Source organism: Kogia breviceps, chromosome 8 (assembly GCF_026419965.1).
Source record: "Kogia breviceps isolate mKogBre1 chromosome 8, mKogBre1 haplotype 1, whole genome shotgun sequence".
Taxonomy (NCBI): Eukaryota; Metazoa; Chordata; class Mammalia; order Artiodactyla; family Physeteridae; genus Kogia; species Kogia breviceps.
Window position 1 is genome coordinate 66,042,856 of NC_081317.1, and position 27,037 is coordinate 66,069,892.

Consider the following 27,037-nt stretch of genomic DNA (forward strand, 5'->3'; position numbering starts at 1 on the left):
TCAACAAATTTGCATAAAGTTTATTTGTATAAAAAAGACACCATAGGGACTTCCTTGGTGGTGCAGTGGTTGAGAATCTGCCTGCCAGTGCAAGGGACACGGGTTCAGTCCCCGGTCTGGGAAGATCCCACACGCTGAGGAGCAACTAAGATGCACCACAACTGCTAAGCCTGCACTCTAGGGCCCACGTTCCGCAACTACTGAGCCCGCGTGCCACAACTACTAAACCCGCGTGCCACAACTACTGAAGCCCACACACCTAGAGCCCGTGCTCTGCAATGAAGAGTAGCCCCTGCTCACTGCAACTAGAGAAAGCCCGCATGCAGTAACGAAGACCCAACGCAGCCAAAAAAAAGAAAAAGACACCGTGAGTTCAAGTTGAAGGTAAAAAAGAGTAAGCACACTTTTCTCTGTCTCTTCCACTCATCCAGCTAAAAAACCTAGACAGAATGCAGGGAACAGTCTAAGGACTATGAAAAGTAAACAAAAGCAGGTAAATTGGGGAAGACCAGAAATCACAGTACCAGAGAATTGAAGTTGAGTTTACCACTTCCTTCCCCCTTTTGCATCCCCCAACCTAGTCACAGCACAGCTCCAAACCAGGAAGTACATATCTGTGTGGACAAAGATAGCTCTAGAAGTCCTGTAGTTCAGGCTGGTGAAGAGGGAAAGTGTTCTCCTGGTAGTGACCAGTGGTGGTGGCAACAGGTACCTAAAACTCTAAGGGAAACTCACTCTCCAACTGGATGATCTGTGGTCCCAAGAGAATGGAGAAAACAACCTTTGCTTTTTTTTCTCTCCTTCTCTATGTCTTCCTAGCAATTGATTCTGGATGGGTCAGGGAAAGTGTGCAGCAAAGTAAGGTAAATAAAGCCCCAGCTTTCTGGTGAGAGGACCACAAAGGGAGCCTAGGCAACTGAACAATACTGATGAGGTTACAGAAGAGGATTTTGGAAAAGGGACCTCAAAAAGCTGTTTCTGAACTCCTGAGCTCACCCGAGCTGCACATGCATGGATCTGATCCTAAGTAGTGTACTAAAATCTTTGACAACTAAAGTAACAGTCCTCTGCCCATGCTTCACACTGGCCACACACAGGACAGATCCAAATAGAGTGCAAAGACTTTAAAAGTGGAACCGACATAGAAACCACAACCCACAGAAGGCTAGATGGAACTTGTGGTCTGAACTAAACTGGGTTAATTGCCTACCAAAGCAAAAAAATCAAAATACTCCATAGGATTTAAACAAGACACAGAGTCTCACAATATTATATTCAAAATGTCTAGGATATAATCTAAAAGTATTTGACATATGATGAGCCATGAAAATCTCAATGTACATGGGAAAAGACAATAAACATGCCAAAACTGAGATCACACAGATGTTAAAATTATCAGATAAAGAATCTAGGACTTCCCTCGTGGCGCAGTGGTTAAGAATCCACCTGCCAATTCAGGGGACATGGGTTCAAGCCCTGGTCCAGGAAGATCCCACATGCTGTGAAGCAACTAAGCCTGTGTACCACAACTACTGAGCCTGCGCTCTAGAGCCCAAGAGCCACAACTCTTGAGCCCATGCCCCACAACTACTGAAGCCCACGCACCTAGAGCCCACGCTCCGCAACAAGAGAAGCCACTGCAATGAGAAGCCCGTGCACCACAATGAAGACTAGCCCCGGCTTGCTGCAACTAGAGAAAACCCACATGTGTCAACAAAGACCCAACACAGCCAAAAAAAAAAAAAAAAAAAAAAAAAAATCTAAAGCAGCTATTATTGGAATTCCCTGGCAGTCCAGCAGTTAGGACTCAGTGCTTTCACTGCCGGGGCCCGGGTTCATTCACTGGTTGGGGAAGTAAGATCCCACAAGCTGTGAGGTACAGCCAAAAAAAAAAAAAAAAAAGCACCTATTATTAAAAACCTCCAACAAGGGAAACACCCTTGAAATGAATGGAAATGCAGAAACTCTTAGCAAAGAAGTAGCAGATATAAAGAGAAACCAAATAGAAGTTTTAGGGTGTGGGAATTAGGAAGAGGGTGAGAGAATTGGGGAAATGTTGGTCAAAGGATATAAGCTTGCAGTTAGAAGACATCTAAGTTCTGGGGATCAAATACACAGCATTGTGATTATAGTTAATATAACAATACTGTATTATATACTTGAAAGTTGCTAAGAGACCAGATCTTAGATGTCCTCACCACAAAAAAGAAATGATAATCATGTGGCATAATGGAGGTGTTAGCTAATGCTACAGTGGTAATCATATTGCAGTATGTAAGTGTATCAAATCTACACCTTAAACTTACACAATGTTATATGTCAATTATAGCTCAATGAAAAAAAGAAAGAAAGAAAAAGGTGAAGAGGACACTTTTAGAAACTCTTTTTATTGGGTTCTCTTGGGGAGCAGTCATTTCCCAGAGAGCGACAGCCCAAACATTCAAATAAAAATAACTGAACTGGAGAACAAGAAAGACAAAAATTTTAAAAAACCCAAACAAACAAAAACAAGCAAACGAACAAAAAAGAATTGTATGTTATCAAAAGGGTGAAGGTTAAGGCTTCTGAGAATGTATAATGAAATCCGAAGTAAAAGTGAAATATTTTTCCCCAAAGTTTAAACTGTCCTTATGAGATACATATACTTAAACATATTAGAGGGGAGATTTAAACTTTGAGAAGATACATATCTAGGTAGACATCTCAGAAGAGCTGAAAATTTAAAGAAGGTAGAGGTAACTTGGGATGGATTCTTTACTAGATTTGATATTTCACTTAAGTACATGTGTATACTTCATAGCTAAAACCAGCTGTGGCTGGCAAACAACTGCCCATCAGTCTAACTGTGTAGTGGAGATGGCTGCAAAACCTTGGGAGAAAGAGAAATTAGCATTTCAAACGCAGATACTAATACAAAATTTTAAAATGCTAGAAAGTAGTACCACTCTTTAAATAAATTAGGCAAAAAGGTTTTTAAAAAATTTAGAACTGGGCTTCCCTGGTGGCGCAGTGGTTGAGAGTCCGCCTGCCGATGCAGGGGACACGGGTTCGTGCCCTGGTCCGGGAGGATCCCACATGCCGCGGAGCGGCTGGGCCCGTGAGCCATGGCCGCTGGGCCTGCGCGTCCGGAGCCTGTGCTCCGCAGCGGGAGAGGCCACAACAGTGAGAGGCCCGCATACCGCAAAAAAAAAAAAAAAAAAAAAAAAAAAAAAAAAATTTAGAACTGAAAATACAATAACTAAAAAAAAATGTTACAGAAGAATGTAACAGAAGAGTCAATGAACTTGAGAATAGATCAATAGATACTATCTAAATTGAACAGCAGAGGGGAAAAAAAAGATCTCCTCCCTGCCAAAAATGAACAGAACCTCATGGATCTGTGAACAATACCAAAAGGGCTAACATTCATGTCACTGGAGTTTCAGAAGAGGAAAGAGTGCATTATTGTGTGTGTGTGTGTGTGTGTGTGTGTGTGTGTGTGTGTATGAAAAACAGTGGCTAAAAATTTACCAAATTTGGCAAAGAAACAATAACCTAGAGATTCAAGAAGGTCAGCAAACCCTAAACAGGAAAACACAAATGAACTTGAATCAAAATCCATTACAATCAAATTGTTGAAAACTAAAGACAAAGAAAATCTTGAAAACAGCCAGAGAATAACAATGCATTGCTTGGGACTTCCCTGGTGGGCCAATGGTTGAGAATCCGCCTGCCAATGCAGAGGACACAGGTTCGAGCCCTAGTCCAGGAAGATCCCACATGCTGCAGAGCAACTAAGCCCGTGCGCCGCAATACTGAGTCTGCTCTCTAGAGCCCGTGTGCCACAACTACTGAGCCTGCACTCTAGAGCCCACAAGCCACAACTACTGAGTCCATGTGCCACAACTACTGAAGCCCACACTCCTGGAGCCCAAGCTCTGCAACAAGAGAAGTCACCGCAATAAGAAGCCTGTGCACCGCAACAAAAAGTAGACCCCGCTCGCCACAGCTAGAGAAAGCCCACGCGCAGCAATGAAGACCCGACAACAAAGACCCAATGCAGCCAAAAATAAATAAATTTATTACCAAAAAATGCATTGCTTATAGGTAAACAAAGATTCAAACGACTGTGGAGGCAGAAGGAAGGATAACATTTTAAAGTGCCAAAGAGAGATGTCAGCTCAGAATTATATACCCAGTGAAAATACCCTTCAGAAATAGAGATGAAATAAAGACATGCTCAGATAAAAGGAACTAAGAGAATTTTTTGCAAAAAAAAAAAAAAATTTGCTCTAAAAAGTTGCTAAAGGAAGTCCAGATGTGAGGGAAATAATATCAGAGGGATATTAAACAACATACTTTTAAATAATTCATAGGTCAAAGAGGAAATCTCAGGCTTCCCTGGTGGCGCAGTGGTTGGGAGTCCGCCTGCCGATGCAGGGGACACGGGTTCGTGCCCCGGTCCGGGAAGATCCCACATGCCGCGGAGCAGCTGGGCCCGTGAGCCATGGCCACTGAGCCTGTGCGTCCAGAGCCTGTGCTCCGCAGCAGGAGAGGCCACAGCAGTGAGAGGCCCGTGTACCGCAAAAAAAAAAAAAAAAAAGAGGAAATCTCGAATTAGACAAGATTTTAATTTGAATGAAAATGAAATTTGAATGAAACTGGGAAATATTTTAAACTGAATGAAAATGAAAATATATTACAAAATTGGTAAAATTCAGATAAAGTGGTGTTTAGGGGCTATTTTATAGCATTAAATACCTGTATCAGAAAGGAAGAAAGCTTTCATATCAATAATCTAAGACTTAAGAAACTTAAAGAAACTAGAAAAAGAACAAAATAAACCCAAAGCAGTCAGAAGAAATGATAAAAGCTGAGATAAAATTGAAAATAAAAAACAATACAGAAAATTAATGAAACTAAAAAAGGTGGTGGTTCTTTGAAAGGATAAAAAACATTGATAAATCTCTAGCAAGACTGAAAACAAAAAAAAAGAGAGAGAGAGAGAACACATCAATTACTGATGTCAGAAATGAAAGAGGGGATTATTGCTACATTGTGTAAATTGGTGCACTATTTCCAGCATCTCACAAAGTATAAAAGGCAGTATGGAGATGAAAGAGCATGAGCTTTGGAGTTTCCAGACATGGGTACAAATCCTGGTGCTTTTACTAACCAGCTGTGATAGAAAGCCAACTTCTTCACCTTTTAGGTCTTAATTTTGTTTTACGTAAAATGAGGTTTGTAATATTTTAACTCAAAGACCAAAAGATAAGATTTAAATTAGTAGGTTAAGAGCCTGGTACAGAGATTGTGCACAACAAATGATACTTTCCTACTCACCCTCTCCTGTCAGGAATGACATTTATCAATAATAAGGATAAACAAGGGGAATATATTTCTTTGTTTTTATTACTAATTATATAAATACATTATTAGATAGTTTTTATATTTAAAGGTTTCCAATACCACCTTACTATGCTGAGCAAAAGCTCTATTTTGCATATCAATCTATTTATATCTATTTAGCATTTATCTATCTCTCTACCTCTCTATATAACTATGGTCAAAACTAAATGGGAGGGCTTCCCTGGTGGCGCAGTGGTTGGGAGTCCGCCTGCCGATGCAGGGGACACGGGTTCGTGCCCCGGTCCGGGAAGATCCCACATGCCGCGAAGTGGCTGGGCCCGTGAGCCATGGCTGCTGGGCCTAAGCGTCCGGAGCCTGTGCTCCGCAGCGGGAGGGGCCACAGCAGTGAGAGGCCCGCGTACCGCAAAAAAAAAAAAAAAAAAAAAAAAAAAAACTAAATGGGAAATCAAATTTAATGCTACTTTTGATAATTTTGTTTGATAATTAAAATTTTCAAACCTAGTGTCCACTGAGGGAAGCCCTAGTAGTAATCACAGCATTAATGTGTCCAGTAATATGTAATTTTACAAAGTCCACACTAGATGGCAGATTTTAGACAGTATTTTTGGGGTCACTAATTATTAGGGTTTTTCTACAATCCTGGAGCTTAGCCAGTTGATACCTCCTTCTGATTTCCTTTTTGTGAGTGACAGTTCAATTATATTGGTAGTTGAGATATTGGGGAACCATTTTGACAGACAGTCAAATTAGAAGAGGCATGTAAAAGGAATGAACAAATACCAATCACTAAAACCCAAACAGCTAGATCCACTTTTACAATATTTATTACTTTTGGGGTTTTTCTGGCCACACTCCATGGCTTGTGGGATCTTAGTTCCCAGACCAGGGATGGAACCCATGCCCCCTGCAGTGGAAGCACAGAGTCCTAACCATTGGACCACCAGGGAACTCCCACTATTTATTACTTTTTAAAGAAAAAAAAGTTACATGCTATATTTTAGTACTACAATTTGGGAGAGAAGGTACATGAAAGGTAAATATTAGCTGGAAATCTTTCTGAATCATTTTGATGACTTCAATAAATTTTTTAATGCAACAGTCTGTTATTTTATCTCTTCATATTTTCTTTCCTCTCTACTTTCATTTTAATCATATTTTAACAAGTCTTTAACAAGAACATACTGTGTACAAAGAACTCTGTGTAAATGGGGGGTGAGGGAGTTGGATGTAGGGAAGCGGGGACTGGATCTTGCATTCTAAGCAATCCTCTCCCCTTAAGGACACTGTAGTCTTACAGGGAAAATAAGACAACTACAAAAATACCACAGTACAGGGGCTTCCCTGGTGGCACAGCAGTTAAGAATCTGTCTACCAGGGCTTCCTTGGTGGTGCAGTGGTTGAGGGTCTGCCTGTCGATGCAGGGGACGCGAGTTCGTGCCCCGGTCCGAGAAGATCCCACATGCGGTGGAGTGGCTGGGCCCATGAGCTATGGCCGCTGAGCCTGCGCGTCCGGAGCCTGTGCTCCGCGATGGGAGAGGCCACAACAGTGAGAGGCCCGCCTACCGCGCAAAAAAAAAAAAAAAAAAAAAAATCTGTCTACCAATGCAGGGGATACGGGTTCAAGCCCTGGTCCAGGAAGATCCCACATGCCACAGAGCAACTACTGAGCCTGCGCTCTAGAGTCCGTGAGCCACAACTACTGAGCCCACGTGCTGCAACTAATGAAGCCCACGTGTCTAGAGCCCGTGTTCCACAACAAGAGAAGCCACCACAATGAGAAGCCTGCGTACTTGCCACAACTAGAGAAAGCCCGTGCACAGCAACGAAGACCCAACGCAGCCAAAAATAAATATAAATTTAAATAAATAATTTTTTTAAAAAAAACCACAGTACAGGTAGAAAGTGAGACATGCCCATAAAGTGAAGTTTTACCAGATGTAAAAGAAAGGATTATCTGATTCTGGGATAAGTAGTGAAAAGGGATGAAAATGACATATATTTGAGGGCAAATTATATGGCAGGTATTGAGCTAGATGGTCAACATGCATAATTTTTTTTGGCAGCATCCCTGGCATGTGGGATATTAGTTCCCCGACCAGGGATCGAGCCTGTGTCATGCCCCCTGCAGTGGAAGTGCATAGTCTTAACCACTTGACCTCCGGGGAAGTCCTGACATGCATGATTTAATTTCATATCACTTTTTACACTGTTAGACGTTAAAAAAAAAATTCCCATTTTTCAGGAGAGGTAACTGAGTCTTGAGAAGAATAAGTAACCAAGGCAAGTTTCCAGTTAGGAAGCAGCAAAATCTAGGGTTGAACCCTGGTCTGTTTGCCTCTAAAGATAGCAGGTGGGAGAGGTAGTATCTATTACTATTTTTATTTTTGAAAGTGACTTATTACAGTTTTAAGAAATAGAAACTTTATGTATGTGCATTGTAGGATAGAAGAATTGTAAGAGATTGAAAGGCAGGAAACACACATTCAGTACAGCATCAACACAGACGTAGAGGCTGGAGGGAGAGAAATGGTGGGCACTCAAACTGACTGGAATGGGCTGCCTGTAGGCTGATCTTAAGTTCTCAGACCTAAAGAATGTTTTTAAAAGAGAGGAAAGAAAGTCATTTAAATCCGCACAGGGAGATTTAAAACCTGTGTCAACACATCTGCAGGAGATCATTTCTAGGATTTCTCCATTTGACCTTGGTGTCCTGCTTCTACTGAGCTTCTGTTCTGGGTTTCCCTGCTGCCTCTACATTATGATATGTCCACTCAGAGGTGAATGTACCAACTCCTCAGAATACTGGTACTAATGCCTATCATTTATTTTCAACACATAGTTTTTGAACCCCTACTATAAGCCTGCTCTAGGTCATAACTGCCAACATAAATCAAATGGAGGCCCTGCCTCATAATTATGTCTTACTTGGGCCTTCCTCAAATGCCCTGTCAAATTATGAGCTCCTCTGAGGTTCATTTGTAATTTCCTGTAGTAGAGCAGAGTGGTTAAGCGAATGACTTGACGTCAGACAGACCTGAGTTCAAGTCCCAGTTCTACTCACTGTGAATTGTGGAAATGTGATCACACAGAGCTTCTGTAAGCCTCAGTTTTCTTCTCTATAAATTGGAGATAATGATAATATAAGTATACATGGGAAACATAGATTGGTTGCTACATCTACTTTTTTTTGACAAGGAAAAACTATTTAAATTATGCACTCAATTCAATTGGTGTATTTCAAAAAGTGCAAAATTTTTCTTCATTATCAATAAAAGGAGTTAGAAGTTAACTTCAAAGAAATAAGGAAATGACAAATTACCTGAAAAGTCACAGTCACATATGTATTCACTGCATCCTAGAGAAGAGGGGCAAGTTAGGTTCACCTACTTTCACCAGACCTATTCATGGGTGGAAGAGAAAACGCAAATTTTTTTTTTTTTTTTTTTTTTTTTGCGGTATGTGGGCCTCTCACTGTTGTGGCCTCTGCCGTTGCGGAGCACAGGCTCCGGACACGCAGGCTCAGCGGCCATGGCTCATGGGCCCAGCCGCTCCACGGCATGTGGGATCTTCCCGGACCGGGGCACGAACCCGTGTCCCCTGCATCGGCAGGTGGACTCTCAACCACTGCGCCACCAGGGAAGCCCAAACGCAAATTTTTTAAAGAAGTATGTTATTAAGTGAGGTATTTGCAATTCCTAAGAGTACCAGGTGGGGAGTATGTTTTCTAAACTAGATCTAGGAAGTACAATATGGACTCAATCTGTCCTCCTCCCCTCCAAAGGCTGTTTGTTCACTTATTAATGAATTAAAAACCAACCAAACAAACAAAAAAACAAGATCAAAAAACAACAACAACAACAATTTCACACATACCACCAAAACAGAAAAATAAAATACTAAGAGGTCCCAGATTACTCTCCAGGCAGTAACCAGTGGTTCTAGGCTCAACAGTTCAAGCCTAGAATTCATCTGTTACAAAGTCATCATGAACATGCCTTACTTCCAAACACAAAAATTTTTGTAACAATAAAAACAAAAACTAGTCTTGATCACTTTTCTAACATACTCAAATTTAACTAGTATTTAAACAGTCGAGAGAAGAAAGAAATCCATACTTAACGGGCCAAGGGTGAGTGCAGGGCATTTGTCCTTGCCCTCATGCAAGGCTGAGACATTCAGCTGCTAAAGAAATAATTAGTCCTTTTTAGTCAGACAGTTTATGATTTCTATAGACAGCAATAGCAAGATCTGCAAAGGTGCCAGCTCCCTGTGTCCTTTGCCCCACAAGACAGCACTAAAGCAAAAGGGGTCAGATAACAAGGCAACATGGGTGATAAGGAGCTCTGGTTCTGAGGAACCAGTTTTATTTATTTATTTGGCCACGCTGGGTCTTAGTTGTGGCATGCAGGATCTCTTGAGTTGCGACAAGCGAACTCTTAGTTGTGGTATGTGGGATCTAGTTCCCTGACCAGGCCCCCTGCATTGGGAGCATGGAGTCTTAGCCACTGGACCACCAGGGAAGTCCCAGGAACCAGTTTTATACTAAGCAGTTTGAGTATTTCCTGCTAAACCATTTTATAGCATGCAGCTGAACCCTGAAGTGTGGGGAAGAGAGGAGTTTCAAGGCAGACGCCCTTATATCTTACCAGAACCTGGGAGGCAGTAAGAAATTGTCTCATAACAGCCTCGGAAAGATAAAGAGGGTGAGAAATGGCCTTGTAGCAGCTCCTCCCAAGCCTCCCATTCTCTCATGTTCTGAGAGGATTATGGGGCATCTTACCAAGACTTAGATCTCCTGAGGTGAAGCCTTGTCTATGTGGGCTATATGGATATTTGCAAGGACACCTGCACAGAGCAGTTTCCCTACAACTTCACCCCCTAACCGTTCACATCACCAGCCAAGAACTCTCTTTAGAAACATAGGCCACCCCATCAGATATCCTAGTTATACAAATCCTTTTAATTTGTCCTAGGCAACAGAGATACAACAATCGATTAAACTTAGAGCAGCTGCTATAGTCTGTGAATAGAACTGTGAATAGGTAAAAGGAAATAGGATCAGGTTCAAGAAAGTTGATCTTGTTCTACTGTCTGGCGTGGCAGCTGTTAACTCCTGCAGTCAGCAGCTGCTGGGAAGTTTCTGAGAGGTCTTAGATTAAGATTCCCTATCGGCCAATGGTCAAGTTGGAGGTGGCAGTCTGCCTTAAAAACCGGCCAGGCCGCCCGCCCGCGCGTCCCTCGATGCCCCTGCAGCAAGCAGTCCCTCCAACCGTCCGACCCAGAGGCGCCGGTCGAGCCCGACGCCTGGGCTCTTGCTCCCTGGCGGAGGGATCCGCGGCGGCTGAGGAGGAGGCGCTGAGCCTAGACGGAAGAGGCAGCTACCGCGGTGGCGGCGGCGGCGGCGGCAGCGCATAAAGGGGCCGCCGCCGGGTGATGCGGTGACGACTGCGGCAGGCTCAGGAGACGAGTCGGCCACGGCTCCAAGTCCGTCCCGCCGGACCCGCGCTCCGGGACTCCTCCATCTTCTCCGGCCGACCTGCGATCACCGAGGTGGCCTCGCGCCCCTTCGCCCCTTCCCCGTCCCTCCCCTGCCCCTGTTCCCGCCCGGGGGGCCGCCTCCACCCGCCTCCCGCGATGGCTCTGAAGAGAATCCACAAGGAATTGAACGACCTGGCGCGGAACCCCTCAGCACAGTGTTCAGCAGGTCCCGTTGGAGATGATACCTTCTATTGGCAAGCTACAATGATGGGGCCAAATGGCAGTCCCTATCAGGGTGGACTATTTTTCTTGACAATTCATTTCCCAACAGATTACCCCTTCAAACCACCTAAGGTTGCATTTACAACAAGACTTTATCACCCAAATATTAACAGTAATGGCAGCATTTGTCTTGATATTCTACGGTCACAGTGGTCTCCAGCACTATTTCAAGAGTACTTTTGTCCATCTGTTCTCTGTTGTGTGATCCCAATCCAGATGACCCTTTAGTGCCTGAGATTGCTCGGATCTACAAAACGGAGAAAAGTACAACAGAATAGCTCGGGAATGGACTCAGAAGTATGCAATGTAATTAAAGAAATTATTGGATAACCTCAACAAATAAAGATAGGGGAACTCTGAAAGAAAGTCGTTTTGATTTCCATTTGACTGCTTTCTATGAGCCCAGGCCTCATTTTCCCCTGTGCACATGTTTACCTGATACAGCAGTGCTGCGTGTTGTACATACTTGGAACGACAAACTACAAACACTGTACTTCTGTACCAACATTGCCTCCTAGCAGAGAAGTGTGTGCGTGACAAGCCAGTTCTCCAGGCATAACCTAGGTGTGAGACTAAAAGTTTTCCTTATTGACTTAAATTTGGATAACGGCAGAGTGAGGGGTAGTGGGTATGGTGTGTGCTTGGATGGGGAACGAAAGCTCCACTGACCTGTAGGAGATTGTTTTTTAAGTGAAATCCCATTGAACTCAAAACAGTTATGAAAAGCAAGGCGAAGAACATGAAGCTGTTTCTGTATTCATTTTATTCCAAAGGACTTAATGTCTTAGGTGAAAGTTATGACCAATCAGATTAAACTCTACCTACATCCTGTATTTTAAGGTCTAAGTTTAACTGGTCAACATTTAAATGGATTGGAGCTATTAGTAAGTAAAGTGTGATGGGCTATGTTTCCAGCTCTTTTACATCTCCCCACCCTTCAACCTTTGTCCTTCAGCCCCTCTTTCTCTCTTCCATATTCTTTGGTTTGTATGTGGTTTCTCAGTTAATACATAGCTAATAGCTCTTATTTTTCTTATGTTTTTAATTGCTTAAGTCTATCTGGATGTAAGGGTGAAAAGTTATTCGATGGAAACATTTGTGTATATTTAAAGACCCAGTTGCTTCTCTGGAGCTTGTACGTTCAAGAATGATTAATCTGGGCTTCCCTGGTGGCCCAGTGGTTGAGAGTCCGCCTGCCGATGCAGGGGACACGGGTTCATACCCCGGTCCGGGAAGATCCCACATGCCGCGGAGCAGCTGGGCCCGTGAGCCATGGCCACTGAGCCTGTGCGTCCGGAGCCTGTGCTCCGCAACGGGAGAGGCCACAGTAGTGAGAGGCCCGCGTACCGCAAAAAAAAAAAAAAAAAAAAGATTAATCTGTGTAATAAACTGATTACTACAGTCATTACATTAAAAAAAAAAAAACTAGCCAGATGCTCTGCAGATCAGAGCTGAAAGAGATGAATGGACCTTCCCCAGTCCCATCCCTCCCCAGCAGTTAAGGTTGTCCTGTGCTAGCTACCACACCCAAGTGCTTGGCATCAGTCCCCACAGCAATCATGTCACCCTTTTGCCAGCTGTCCCCATGTCTTATTCACACCATACGCCCAGACTTGTTCCTAGGTGTCTCAGTAGTTTCTTCCTTTTACCACCTAGAACATCTACAGTCCTCTGATATGTGGGCAACACTAGAAGCACTTTAGAGTTGTCATCTCACATCCATGATCATTATCATCATTATCCATAACCACCCAAATCTAGCAAGCTTAGCTGGGCAGCAAAAGGATATCGAGTTAGAATCTCCCACCTCCTGGCTCTTCTTTGATAACACACAAATTCCAGTATCCCAGTATCCCAGGAGGTAGACTTGGGAGGAAAAGAGTGAATGAGTTAATTACACAGTCCACGTGCCAAGACCAGCCAGGTCCAGTGCCCCAGACTATGTGTCCCCAAATTCCCTTTGCTACTTGACTGCGTAGTTGGCAGTTTGGGTATGTGTGCCAGGCTTCCTTTCTCTCAGGTGCTGGAATCACTGGAGCTTATTTTTAGGCCCAGTTCTGACTTGTAGATGGATTGCTGCCCTGTGCAATAGTATATTCAGGTGGCTATGGTCCTTACCTGGGAAGCTCAGGTCAAATCAGCTTGCTTCCATTGATGTTCATCCTCCAAGAGTCCTTTTCCATAGGCATTCACATGGGTCACAAACAGAGGGCATGGGTCTTGTGCAATCTTATGCTCCGTTTGGCCCCTCTGAGCTGAGACTTGATCATCCAACTTTCCTGCTGCCAAGTACCAGACTACACTGCTAGCCCATTGCCCAATGCCATGAGTCAATGAAAATGCAACAAGGCATATTTCAGGAGGCATTTTTTGTGTGTGTGTGTGGTATGCAGGCCTCTCACTGCTGTGGCCTCTCCCGTTGCGGAGCACAGGCTCCAGATGCCCAGGCCCAGCGGCCATGGCTCACGGGCCCAGCTGCTTTGCGGCATGTGGGATAATCCCGGACCGGGACAGGAACCCATGTCCCCTGCATCAGCAGGTGGACTCTCAACCACCGCGCCACCAGGGAAGCCCTCGGGAGGCATTTTTAGAACAAACATCACAACTTAAACTATGCTCAATGAGCAGAGTTCCCTTTTCCATGCATAGTTTTACAGTTTTCTTTAAAGCTGCACAGCTGTACCATTCCAGTACACTCCTGTATAGGAGGCCCCAAGACCACACCCCAGGTTCAATGATTCGCTAGGAGGACTGACAAAATTCAGCACATAGCTGTAGTCACAGCTAAGATTTATTACAGTGAAAGGATACAAAACAAAGTCAGCAACAAAAAAGGCAAATGGTGCAAGGCCTAGAGAAAACAAGGCACAAGCTTCCAAGAGTCCTCTCTCAGTAGAATCACACAGGACAACTTAATTCCCCCATCAACAAGTTGTGCCAACACATGTGAAATGTTACCTCCTGGGGAAGCTCATTGGAGACAGTGCCCAAGGCTTTTATTGGGAGCTGGTCATATAGGCACCTTCTGCCTAACACATACCAAAATTCCAGACTCCCAGGAGGAAAGCAGGTATTTAGCATAAACCACACTGGTTGTACAAACAGTTTAAGTACAATGAACCACTCTTATCAGTTCTGTGAATGGTGGGAACCCTCCCCAAAACACATCCTAGACACCAGGCCAACCTGTAAGCAGGACTTTCCACAGATAAGCAGGCTCTGGGCCCTTGGCCAAGGCATCTTTACAGCAAAAGTATTATCAGTAGGACCTCCTGCAGCAGGGTGAGAGCAGCTTGCAGTACTGATCTCAGTTATGCCCTTTCGGGGTCCTTTACTTAGCCAATTAAAACTAGTACCACTGGGCTTCTCTGGTGGCACAGTGGTTGAGAATCCGCCTGCCGATGCAGGGGACATGGGTTCCTGCCCCCGGTCTGGGAAGATCCCACATGCCACGGAGCGGCTAGGCCGGTGAGCCATAGCCACTGAGCCTGCGCGCCATAGCCACTGAGCCTGCGCGTCGGGAGAGGCCACAGCAGTGAGAGGCCCGCATACCACACACACACACAAAAAAACAAGTACCACTAACTATACAGATCTATCTGAAAAAGCCAGATGACTTCATCCTTAAGCTTCTGATTAACTTTTTTTTTTTTTTTTAACCTAGCCCAAGGCATCAGTTCAGGCACAGCCAGTAAGTTGAAGCTGACCTGAAAGCTTTCCAGGGCTGAGGTAGTATAATAGTCGGGGCACACAGACAAGTACAGTCCCAGACATGGCAAGTGGTAACCATAGAAACAAAGGGTTCACAAATGTTGGGGCATGCCAAGCAGAACATACATTAGTCAGGCAGCACAGGTTATCAGGGCCCCATGTGGCCTTGTACTGTCAGACCTCCCACTCTGGGTTCTCAGTCCAGTCCAAATTATGCAGTTCAGTCCTTGATTTCAGAGGGACTGCCTGAGGCAAGTCATTTCCAAACAGTTTTACTTGTCTATAACATCAGTTCAACAGCTTCACTAGTGTGGACAACATCTATAGGTGTTCTGCAGGAAAGTGCTGGCACTGGGGTCACCCCCTTCCATCTCAGTGCTGGTAAGGTGTGAGCCTAGGCTCAGCACCAGTTTAATTCAGAGAACTCGCAGCTTGGAAAGGCATATAGTTTTTCCTTTAGGAAGAGGGCAAGGCTTCCAGGAACAGTTCTGAAAAACAAAGATCATTAATGCCCTTCCCCCCTGCCTCCCCATCCCCAGGTGCTGGGGTTTTACTTTTTCCTGCATCATTACAAAGTCAGTTGTGTCCTGTTCAGCAATGGTAACAACATTTTTTCAATTATCCCCTACTCTCATCTAGACCATTCACCTGGAAAAGTTGTATGCAAAAGTCATAAAAGCATTTTCACAGAAAAACATTTTTGTATAATTTAACCAGAAAGACCCATCATATTCGAAATGGGTCAGAATGAAATCTTAAATTTTTAAAAGATAATTATAATGGGCTTAATAACCTGCCATCCCTTTTGTCCTAATCATTTATCCAGGGAGCAGCCTAGAAAAGATCAGTCCCTTTCTGGGGACAGCTGCATTTAATAATCGAACTGCCTTACTAAGATGTGTATACCAGGAAAAAGGTGAGAGAAGTAAAGTCAGGCTATCAGACCGCCATTGCAAACTGCAACTAATTTAGAAAGCTGAATACAAGTCAACAGCAGTGAGACAACCCTGAAACGGGGTCCAGAGTCTGACTTGTTAGTAGTGGGCGGAGGTGTCACACTCCCTAGCTTTTGCAGGAATCCTGTTAGGAATGCATTCAGTCTCTGTATCAGAAATATAGAGCTGATCAGCAGCTCAATTTCACATGGCCCCATCAGAAATAAGCTCTTTTCTGTGGGCATTTGTGACCCAGATGGTCCAGCCAGCATCCATGATGTTTCCACAATTTAGCCCACAGAGAAGTGTCCTAAATGTGTAACTATTCCAGAATCTGAGTTTTATTTTTTGAGCAGAACTTCGTCAGCTTTTAGTTTGGCACAGCTAGTGCTGAGGCTGAAATAGCCCAGACCAGGTTTCAGCTTAGAGTCAGGTCTAGGCAATTAAGCATCAGGATTCCAAAAAAGCCAGCAGCTTTTCTTTAGCAGCATATTCAAAGCCCAGATACTACAAGACCAGAGAGCCACGTTCCAAGTCCAACTGACAAGTGAGGCTTTATGACACCGTTTTTATCTTGTCAGCCTTAGAGTCCAAAAAGACCCACCCAAAAATATGCACATCAAGCTGGAAAATCATCAGGCTTTATGGATCAGACATCTGATTTTACAAAAGCTCATTAGCAACTCAAATCTGCTTTGTAAAACTCCCAAAATGTATTTCTATCTGGAGAGTGCCTCTCTTTTCATGTTGTTTCATTTTTTTCCAGAAGTTACAATAGGCAAAAAGTATAACAAATATCAGTTACAGAGACTGACTTTGTTTTCAACACTCAAAAAAGAAAAAAAAATTTCAATCCACCTACCAATGGCAAAAAGCAAGTTTTTATTTGTGTGTCCCACTAACACTTTTTCTTTGCAGCTTTCCCTGACTGGGTTGATCCCTGTAGCATTTATGAAATTATAAGCATATAATATTTTCCATCAATTTTTATCCTACATCCAGATGCAAAAGCCACAAAGCACAAAGCTATTTCAACACAGCGCACCCCCCTCAACCTTTAAATGGAGATTTACTCAACCCTCTACCAGTAAATTTAACATTTACAGGATTAACATTAGAGCTACCAAGGAAGACTCTCAGCTGGAATTGGGGGCAGGAGAGGGACGATAGGGCTACTGAACCAGTGATGGTAACTAAATTGAAGAAATGGCTGCAGTGTTTTTTTCCCCTTTCCCCCTCCGGTTTGCTTTGCTCTAGCCATGGGAACTGACCTAACATTTTTTTTCCTTCCACTTGGAAAAAAGAGCAATACAAACTTTTAATATTTCTGGGTGACCCAAACTCACCTTTGGGAATTTTGGGGCCCTTCTCCTCCCACATGAAGGAGAGAACAAAATACAAAAAGGCATCACCTTTTCCCCCTCACTTTAGCACATTTTAGCACAGGCTGCACTTTTGCCCCTCGCTTCAGCCAGCACAGCCAGAAAATCCAGCAAGCCAACTCTCCTGGAGTTGGATCTATCATTTTCAAATTCCACAGGTAACTTCTACCTCTCAGAAAATACTGCTCTTTCATTCCGTGAATGACTCAATAGCCAGCATAGTTAGTACTAAAGATGTGTTATCCCTCACTCATTCACCTTTACTTTTCTCAAGCTGCTTTTGCCATTTTTCGGTGAGTCAGAGTTGGGCTAGCAAATACCATTTCTGACACCAACTGAGCTGGGGGTCCTCAAGACCAACCTCCCCCAAGGTATGATGATTTACTAGGAGGACCGACAATGTTCAGCATATAGTTGTACTCACAGCTAGGATTTATTACTGTGAAATGATACAAAACAAGACAGCAGATAGAAAAGGCACATGGAGCAAGCACATTAGAGCCCAAGGCTTTATTGGGGGACTGGTCATGTAGGTACCTTCTGCCTAATACATACCAAAATTCCAGACTCCCAGGAGGAAAGCAGGTATGCAGCATAATCCACACTGGTTGTACAAACATTTTAGGTACAATGAGCCACTCTTATCAGTTCTGTGGATGGTGGGAACCCTCCCCAAATTACATCTCAGACACCAGCAAAAAGGCCAACCTTGTAAGCAGAACTTCCTAAGGATAAGCAGGCTCAGATCTGCTATGTTAACTCTTTCCTACACAACCCCATTGACCTTTAACTTAGCTGGCATATCCATGAGGCTTAGGCATCCTTAGGAGCTGCAGTGTACCCAGGCCCCCAAGAAGCCTAAGGTGATAGCATAGATCCTACATCTGAGATAGCCACATCTTCCTAGCAATTATGTAGCTGTGAGATTCCATTAATGTTCAGTGTGGTAGGTTGAATAACAGCCCCCAGAGATTTCCAGGTTCTAATCCCTGTAACCTATGAGTGTTAATTTATGTGGTAAAAGGGATTTTGCAGATGTGATCAAGTTAGGGATCTTGAGATGGGGATTAGCCGTTTGGGCCCTAAATGTAATCACAAGTGTCCTTAACAGAAAGAGGCCAGAGGGAGATTTGACTATAGAAGAGGAAGTAGGAGAAGTAATGATGGAAGCAAGAGTCTGAAATGATGTAAGGAAGGGGTCATGAGCCAAGACCCTCCAGAAACTGGAAAATGCAAGGAAACTGATTCTTCCTTAGAACCTCTAGAAGGAGGGCAGCCATGCCAACACCTTTATTTCAGTCTACTGAAACCCATTTTGGACTTCTAGCTTTCAGAAATGTAAGATAATTTTGTATTGTTTTAAGCCACTAAGTTTGTGGTACTTTGTTACAGCAGCAATAGAAAAGTAATACACCAAGTCTTACTTCTTTCCTGGATATACCATTTCCATTTCATAATGCATGCTTGCTGGGCAATACCCACTTTGTTGACATTTTTATTTTTGACCCATTCCAGAATGGGCAGGTCAGAGAATCACATCATGTGTATGGCTTAGTTAGCTTCTCAGGGTCCATCAGCACTCAACAACAGGCCAATAATTACCCCTCAAATGGAGTATACCAGGCAGTGGTGTTAGGAAAATGCTGTGTCCAAAACCCTAGTGGGCACCACTGCCTAGTGCCACAGATGCAGTCTACTGCAAGCACTGTCAAGCACTGATATTGGAAGCTCAAAAGGCTCATTAGAACTAGCCTGTCGAAATAGGAGGGCAGTATGAATAGCCTGCTAGATAGTTTCCTTATGTATCTTCTTACTACCACTTCCTTAGTCAGTATAGTTATCTGCTCATTCCCTCCTCCCTTCGCCTGGCATCCTGTCCTGCTCTACTGGTATCACATAACTGAGCTAAAAGATCCGGGTGGGTTCCTAGTTGTATACTCATCCCACTAGCACTGTTTAATTTGTGGCATTTCCCCACTGGGAACATTCCTAATAATCAAGAGAAGTATTATACATATGCAACACATCTGTTCCCACAATACATTCAAGGGTATCAGTTACAACCACTTGGGTGTGTTAACTTTTCACTGAACAAAAGATAATACAGACAAGTTTCAAGGGCCACAATGGTATGGCCTCTTTTACCATAGATAAGGTCATCTTTTGGCAGGAGTTACACATCTGACAGGACATGGTTTTTTCTATGACTGCTGGAGGACTTCAGTGTGGTAAATTCACCTTCATTGTCCCCAAACTTTTTTTTTTTGGCAAGAAGCCTCTATATTGTCAGTGTTTACTAGTCACACCTGCTGGCAAACATCTGCTAACATTGCAATAATGCCATCAAGACAGAAACTTTAGATTTGTCAACCAACAGACATTATTTACACAGGAAACACTTTGGAAATCAAAAAACTTTTCTCTCTTTATAAGCATTCATAGCACAAAAAAGTAACGTACCATTTAAATTATACATTTTTACAATGGTACATTAAATTGGCTCAGAGCCTTAATTTTTAATTTGATTTAAACATTGCTTTTAGTCTCATGACAACACCAATTGTGCAGAATTCTGGAGATATGTTCAAAGCAGCACTCACCTGCGGCTTTTCTTCAGTTCCAGAGTCTCCGAGGCAGTCAATAGTGTTTTGTCAAATGCATACTTTAGGTTTTTCTGTGAGAATGCAGAACACTGCATGTATTCGACAGCCTTCAGGTCACAGAACAACATTTCAGCAGTCTGCGGAGTGAGAGGTTTCTGTGTTCTTGGCAAGCTTCTCGATAATAGAGGGTATCACATTTCTGAGATCAGTTTTGGTTCCAACAAACAAGGAGTCTTCAAACAATGGTGAATTATCTCAGGTACCCACTTTTCTTTCACATTTCCAAATAACGGCCAAAGACCACTGAAAAAGACGAGAAATATGTTTGTGGATAGCTGAGGGGTTGTTCTGTCAAATTTTTTTTGTCCTGCAGGATCAAAAAGTCCATAAGTGTATGGTTTTCACCAGTTACTGACTGCATAGTTGTCAGAAACCATGGAACGTATTCAGACATTAACTTACTGTTGTATAGCATATCAAGACACATCTTACCAACAACATCATCACTCACAACACAAATTGTCTTCATTGCTGAAATATTTTTTACTCCACTGGAAATATTCCAAATATAATTTTGAACTCAGCTTCTCCTCCTGATTTGAAGGACCTACCTGTTTTTCTGTTTTTTGGTTTGGGGGTTTTTTTGAGGCAAGGAACACGACTTTATTCGGAAAGCCGGCAGACCAAGAAGATGGCAGACTAGTGTCTCTGATAAATCATCTTATCTGGGTCTAGATGCAAGTTTCTTTTATAGAATCAGAGAGGGAGAGGAGGTGAGGAAGTAAAGTAAAAGGGCCATCAGTCTTGCAAAACATCTCCTGGAATGACCAGCCTCAGTGAGAGGATGTGTTAGTTTCTTTTTTCTTGCACCCATTCACAGGTGGGCAGGGTTTCCTGAGGCAGGCCATTATGTATGATTATAACAAAAGCAACAAAAAGCAAAAGTTAAAGTCAAAGAAACAGATGCAGTGTGGAGTCAATTTAGCTCTTCCCTGTTACAATTCCCCACTGTCAATGTTCATTCCACAATCTTGTGGAAAAAGGGGTGACAATGTTCTAACTGCTCCATCAGATGGATCCTTCTGAGAGTGTCCGCCATTGGCGTCAGTGTTCCAAATGTTGAGATTTGTCTTTTGTTCCACTTTGGAAGTGTCTACTTTACACCTGTAGACTTAAAAATATTCACAACCTAAAAGTTGAGAGTTATCAGGAATTTTGAGGGCTTCAAGCCCAGAAAGCAGCATCTCAAGTTAAGGAATTTAGCATTTTTCTTTGTATGGGAAGATGCAAGAGTCTGGGCTCACTGAAATCATTTCTTTGATATGCACCACAGCTATCTGGAGCCTGTATCCTGTATTTTCACATCCTGAGTGTCCTCAGGGCTCACCATAGGGAGTGGCTGCAGTCTGATGGCTGCTAGATGGCAGGTATTCTTCACCTTCCCAAGTTTCCTCAGGGTTTATTAGCTCACGTTGGAGGGCTGCAATTGCAGATGACTGATCCTCTCCTCTTGGTCAGGAATCTGACCAATATTTGGGAGACATTTCACGATCAAATTTTGTCCCATGGTGCTGGAAGCCTCATTCCAGGTGAGGCAAAGATTCTTGATATGCCACTCCAGGCGCTATTTTTTGGATTAGGCCCTATTGATAATTAAAGATTCTCTGGATCCTCTAATTATGATCCAGGAGACATTTTCCCTTGCTGCTTCTTCCCATACCTAGATCATATTATTACAATTATTTTATGTTATAAAAGTGATCTATTTCCTTAAGATGTTTAGCCACAGGTGTTTTGTTGGAGGCCTGGTTACACACTGGGTACTGCAAGAGACAACAATTTCATAAAATAGGATATAAGTAATACAGCTAGTAACATTGACAAAGACATAGTGCAGCAGGGAGACACAAAGCACAATTTGGAAATAAAGAACAAATTAAAACAATGATAGACATAAATATCAATAAATATCAAGTCCACAGGGGAGCCAGCTGGAGACAAATTCTGGCAGGATCAGGTAGAGAGAAAAAGATAAATGTTTCGTCTTTGTTTACAAAGGCATACTTTATCAACTTGTTGTAGGTCATCGCATAAAAGAGAAGGTTTTTCTGAAAAACAAAGATTAAAGCCAGTATATTTCCCAAAGTCATAAAGTTATAAATCATATTCACCACTTTATTCAGTCTCACGTAATTAATTCCCATTGATCTGGATGAAATAATCAGGTTTCCTAATAGTTTTGTCATGTTACCCAGTCCAGTGATATTATCTAAAGACTATCAGAAACTCAGATTTCTTAAAAAGTTCCTTTTTATCAGTCTTCTTGAAAATCTTCATTTTGTAAAAGCATCAGGACAAAACTTAAAATAGCATGGTTAAAGATTTGAGTACAATGTAATTAGCAGGAAACTTGGATATAACAGTTTAGAATAACTAGTGTTATGACTGATAACATATCAGGACATATCAGATGTTAGGGATTCCATATAAATTTTGGAATATCTATATAAATGACATTTATCCATACACCATAACCTAAGGTTCATCACCAATCACTTGACAATGTTTTTGAAGTAATTTAACATACCAAATAAAATTAGTTTGACATCTCTCTCTGAGATGTCCCAGAGATGTTCTTTCGAAATATCTCAGAGTCAGGTGGAGACTAAAAAGCTTTATTCAGATTTTGATATTTAGCAAGTTTGTTAAAAATATCAAAAAGTTTTTTTTATTTTTGAATTTTATTTATTTTTTATACAGCAGGTTATTAGTCATCCATTTTATACACATCAGTGCATACATGTCAATCCCAATTGCCCAATTCATCCTACCCCCACGCCCACCCCCCCACCGCTTTCCCCCCTTGGTGTCTCTACATTTGTATCTCTATTTCTGCCCAGCAAACCAGTTCACCTGTACCATTTTTCCAGGTACCACATATATGCGTTAATATACGATATTTGTTTTTCTCTTTCTGACTTACTTCACTCTGAATGACAGGCTCTAGATCCATCCACATCTCTACAAATGACCCAATTTCGTTCCTTTTTATGGCTGAGTAATATTCCATTGTATATATGTACCACATCTTCTTTATCCATTAGTCTGTCGATGGGCATTTAGGTTGCTTCCATGACCTGGCTATTGTAAATAGTGCTGCGATGAACATTGGAGTGCATGTGTCTTTTTTAAAAATAATTTTTTAAATGTATTTATATTTATTTATTTTTGGCTGCACTGGGTCTTCGTTGCCATGCGTGGGCTTTCTCTAGTTGTGGCAAGCAGGGGCTACTCTTTGTTGCGGTGCGCAGGCTTCTTATTGGGGTGGCTTCTCTTGTTGCGGAGCACACGCTCTAGGCACATGAGCTTCAGTAGTTGTGGCATGTGGGCTCAGTAGTTGTGGCTCATGGGCTCTAGAGCGCAGGCTCAGTAGTTGTGGTGCACGGGCTCAGCTGCTCCGTGGCATGTGGGATCCCCCTGGACCAGGCCTCGAACCCATGTCCCCTGCATTGGCAGGCAGATTCTTAACCACTCCACCACCAGGGAAGCCCCGTGCATGTGTCTTTTTGAATTATAGTTTTCTCTGGGTATATGCCCAGTAGTGGGATTGCTGGGTCATATGGTAATTCTGTTTTTAGTTTTTTAAGCAACCTCCATACTGTTCTCCATAGTGGCTGTATCAATTTACATTCCCACCAACAGTGCAAAAGGGTTTTCTCTTCTCCACACCCTCTCCAGCATTTGTTGTTTGTAGATTTTCTGATGATGCCCATTGTAACTGGTGTGAGGTGATACGTCATTGTAGTTTTCATTTGCATTTCTCTAATAATTACTGATGTTGAGCAGCTTTTCATGTGCTTCTTAGCCATCTGTAAGTCCTTTGGAGAAAATTCTATTTAAGTCTTCTGCCCATTTTTTTTGTTTGTTTTGTTTTTTTTTTTTTTTTCTTGCAGTACGCGGGCCTCTCACTGTTGTGGCCTCTCCCGTTGTGGAGCGCAAGCTCTGGACGCACAGGCTCAGAGGCCATGGCTCACGGGCCCAGCCGCTCCGCGGCATGTGGGATCCTCCCGGACCGGGGCACAAACCCGTATCCCCTGCATCGGCAGGCTGACTCTCAACCACTACGCCACCAGGGAAGCCATTCTGCCCATTTTTTGATTCGGTTGTTTGTTTTTTTAATATTGAGCTGCATAAGCTATTTATATACTTCGGAGATTAATCTTTTGTCCATTGATTTGTTTGCAAATATTTTCTCCCATTCTGAGGGTTGTCTTTTTGCCTTGATTGCAGTTTCCTTTGCTTTGCAAAAGCGTTTAAGTTTCATTAGGACCTACCTGTTTTTATTAGCCTGAAGGGTGCCTAGTTAAAAAAAAAGTGGAAGGGGGTTTAAGCCTTAATTGAGGAGGTGAGCCAAACTGACCAGATGATGGTGGTGGGTAAGACCACATACAGGAAGCATTGCAGAAAAAGTCTTAGACAGCAGGAGGGGCAAAGTTCAGCTGGCAGCTCACTCCACCAGACTGACAGTCACAACAGGAATGAAAGGCATTGGTGGAAACTGCCCTACTGGCCCCTGCCTTCCCAAGCTCCGAAAGTGAGCACCTCGTGGTGCTTCCAGAAGCCGTCGTGAAGAAGCAGTGCTCAGAAGCAGTCCGGAGGCCCTCACCTATGCCTCCACCCTGCACCCCCATCCCAACAGCAATGTTCTGGGGGAACAGGTCAAGACCCCATCTAAAAAGGTTAGTGGGAAAAATAAATAAATTAAAAAAATAAAAATGTTAGTGGGCCATTGTATAGGCAATGAAGGTATCAAACGGCAGACTGCTGTCAGTTACAGAAACATTCCCCTGGGACCCAGCGTTCTCCATGTGTCACGTGACTTTTTGGAGGTACACGAAGGGTGCATAAAGGCGAATCACCTGACAGTCAATGCCTGTAGTGAGTGCCTTACCCCGGACACTTGGCGCCATGTGAGCCTCCATGGCCTAGAGGGGTTACGTTACATTCCTCCGTCCAATTCCGTCCTCCGTGCTTCACCTAAGCAAGGACCCCCTTTGCCTAATTTCCTGTCCCCCTGAGGCCCGGAGAGCCCTGGCCTGGTGAGATGAACAGCAGGGAGGAACGGACCTAAACGGAGCTGTGAGAAGCGCCTCACACTGGGCTGAATCTGACGCGTCCCCGTGGCGACCTGGACCTATGGGAGTCCCCAGAGCGGTGACATCAGAAGCGTGGCGCCAGAGACCGCACGGCAGGCAGTGCCGCGGTGTCTAACTTGGACTTGGGGAGTCCTACGGCGTCCTTTATGCGAGAAGATTCTCTTCATTAACTCCACAAGAGTATACATACAAATACATTAAAGAACCAGTTCAGAGGGCTTTCCTGGTGGCGCAGTGGTTAAGAATCCGCCTGCCAATGCAGGGGCACGGGTTCGAGCCCTGGCCCGGGAAGATCCCACATGCCGCGGAGCAACTAAGCCCGTGTACCACAACTACTGAGCTTGCACTCTAGAGCTCGTGGGCCACAACTACTGAAGCCCGCGCGCCTAGAGCCCGTGCTCCGCAACAAGAGAAGCCACTGCAGTTAGAAGCCCGCGCACAGCAACAAAGACCCAACTCAGCCAAAAATAAATAATAAATAATTTTTTTTTAAAAACCAGTTCATTTAACTTTTAAACGCCTTCAAGCATCACTGTTGAAATTCAACACATCATGATTCTTTTCATTATTTCCAGAAAAATAGAATTCTTTGACACTCTTTTAACTGGTTTGGTAAAAATCTCTACCTGTAAGGAAACTCTTTCCAGCCCAATTTACCATTTGCTCCCATACACTTGGAATATGATTTATTGAGGTTAATATTAGAACATTTTCAATGTAATTATGCCAAGGCAGGCTAAACACCTAGCTGGGAAAATTCTTTGACTTTTAGTTCCAGGATCTTCCTGGTGTTTTTCAACTATACTCCAAAACCTGTTTTTTCTCCCAGTTTTACTGAGATATAATTAACATGCAACATTGTATTTTAATTATATCTTGTATTTAGTTTAAGGTGTACAACGTAACAACATAAGTTATTATGTACAACATAATAATTTGATATATATACATATATAATGAATTACCTCACCTATTTTTTTTTTTTTTTTTTTACCTCACCTATTTTTATGTTATCGTATTTTTGCCATGACTGTTCTCAATAGTCCTATAGCATGCAAAATATGCTTGTTCGTTTCTGTGAGCTTCCAGGAGGAAATGCTCAGAAATAACTGCTACATTGTAGACATTCAGAAGAGCATTTTGTATAAATCAAAATTAATTAATGAGGTAAAGTGCTAAGAAAAATATCTTAAATAAATGCATTTATTTAGGCCGATGAAAGAAGGGACCAAGAGGCGAGGGACAGGACTGAGTCTGGCACCAAGTGACCTCCGCACGCACCAACGCTCAGCTGGGCCCAGCGGTCAACTCCCGACCTCCAGAGAACTGCGAGCTTGGGGATCAAAAACCCAGGCAGGAGGGAGGGAGACGCAAGAGGGAAGAGATATGGGGATATATGTATATGTGTAACTGATTCACTTTGTTATAAAGCAGAAACACACCATTGTAAAGCAATTATACTCCAATAAAGATGTTAAGGGCTTCCCTGGTGGCGCAGTGGTTGAGAGTCCGCCTGCGGATGCAGGAGACACGGGTTTGTGCTGCGGTCCCGGAAGATCCCACGTTCCGCGGAGCGGCTGGGCCCGTGAGCCATGGACGCTGAGCCTCCGCGTCCGGAGCCTGTGCTCCGCAACGGGAGAGGCCACAACAGTGAGAGGCCCAAGTACCGCAAAAAAAAAAAAAAAAAAATAGTTAAAAAAATAATTGCCAAAATGTTACCCCCTGCGTCCAAAAGCAGATTAAAGAAGGGAGTGTCCAGAAATCAGGATGAAGGAAACTACTTAGAGAAGCCCCTTCTCCTATCAGTGGACCACCAGGATTTATCTGGGTAAGAAATAATAGGCCTTTTCGTCATCTTTTTTTTATAATTTATCCATTTAAATTTCAGTCAACGTTTTAAAAATATCCAATCTAAATGACAGGCGTTTCCAGAAGTATCAGTTTTTTTAATCCTCACCCTTTTACAAATGTGAAAACTGAGGCTCAGTTTTGCTACCAAGAAATTCTCCTAAATCATTGAAACTGTAAATTTGGGACGTAAGTCTAATTCAGTTTCTCATTTTATCTTGGCTAACTTTTTAAAATTCTGTTTAGGGACACGGGGAGTGAGAAGGGTAAGCTGGGAGGAAGTGAGAGAGTGG

General features: G+C 43.1%; 1 protein-coding gene and 2 pseudogenes across 1 annotated transcript in view; 1 reads left to right on the forward strand and 2 right to left on the reverse strand.

Moving 5' to 3' along the window:
• Positions 1-8,446, reverse strand: part of KDM4C (lysine demethylase 4C) — a 430,596-nt gene extending 422,150 nt beyond the window's left edge. Inside the window, exon 1 of the mRNA XM_067041564.1 lies at positions 8,411-8,446. The gene's annotated coding sequence lies outside the window, so the exon portion shown is untranslated. The remainder of the gene's footprint in view (positions 1-8,410) is intronic.
• Positions 8,447-10,546: 2,100 nt separating this feature from the next.
• On the forward strand, positions 10,547-11,622 carry LOC131761304 (ubiquitin-conjugating enzyme E2 D2 pseudogene; annotated as a pseudogene).
• A 2,979-nt stretch (positions 11,623-14,601) lies between these two features.
• On the reverse strand, positions 14,602-20,340 carry LOC131761300 (cell division control protein 42 homolog; annotated as a pseudogene).
• Between the last annotated feature and the right edge of the window lie 6,697 nt (positions 20,341-27,037).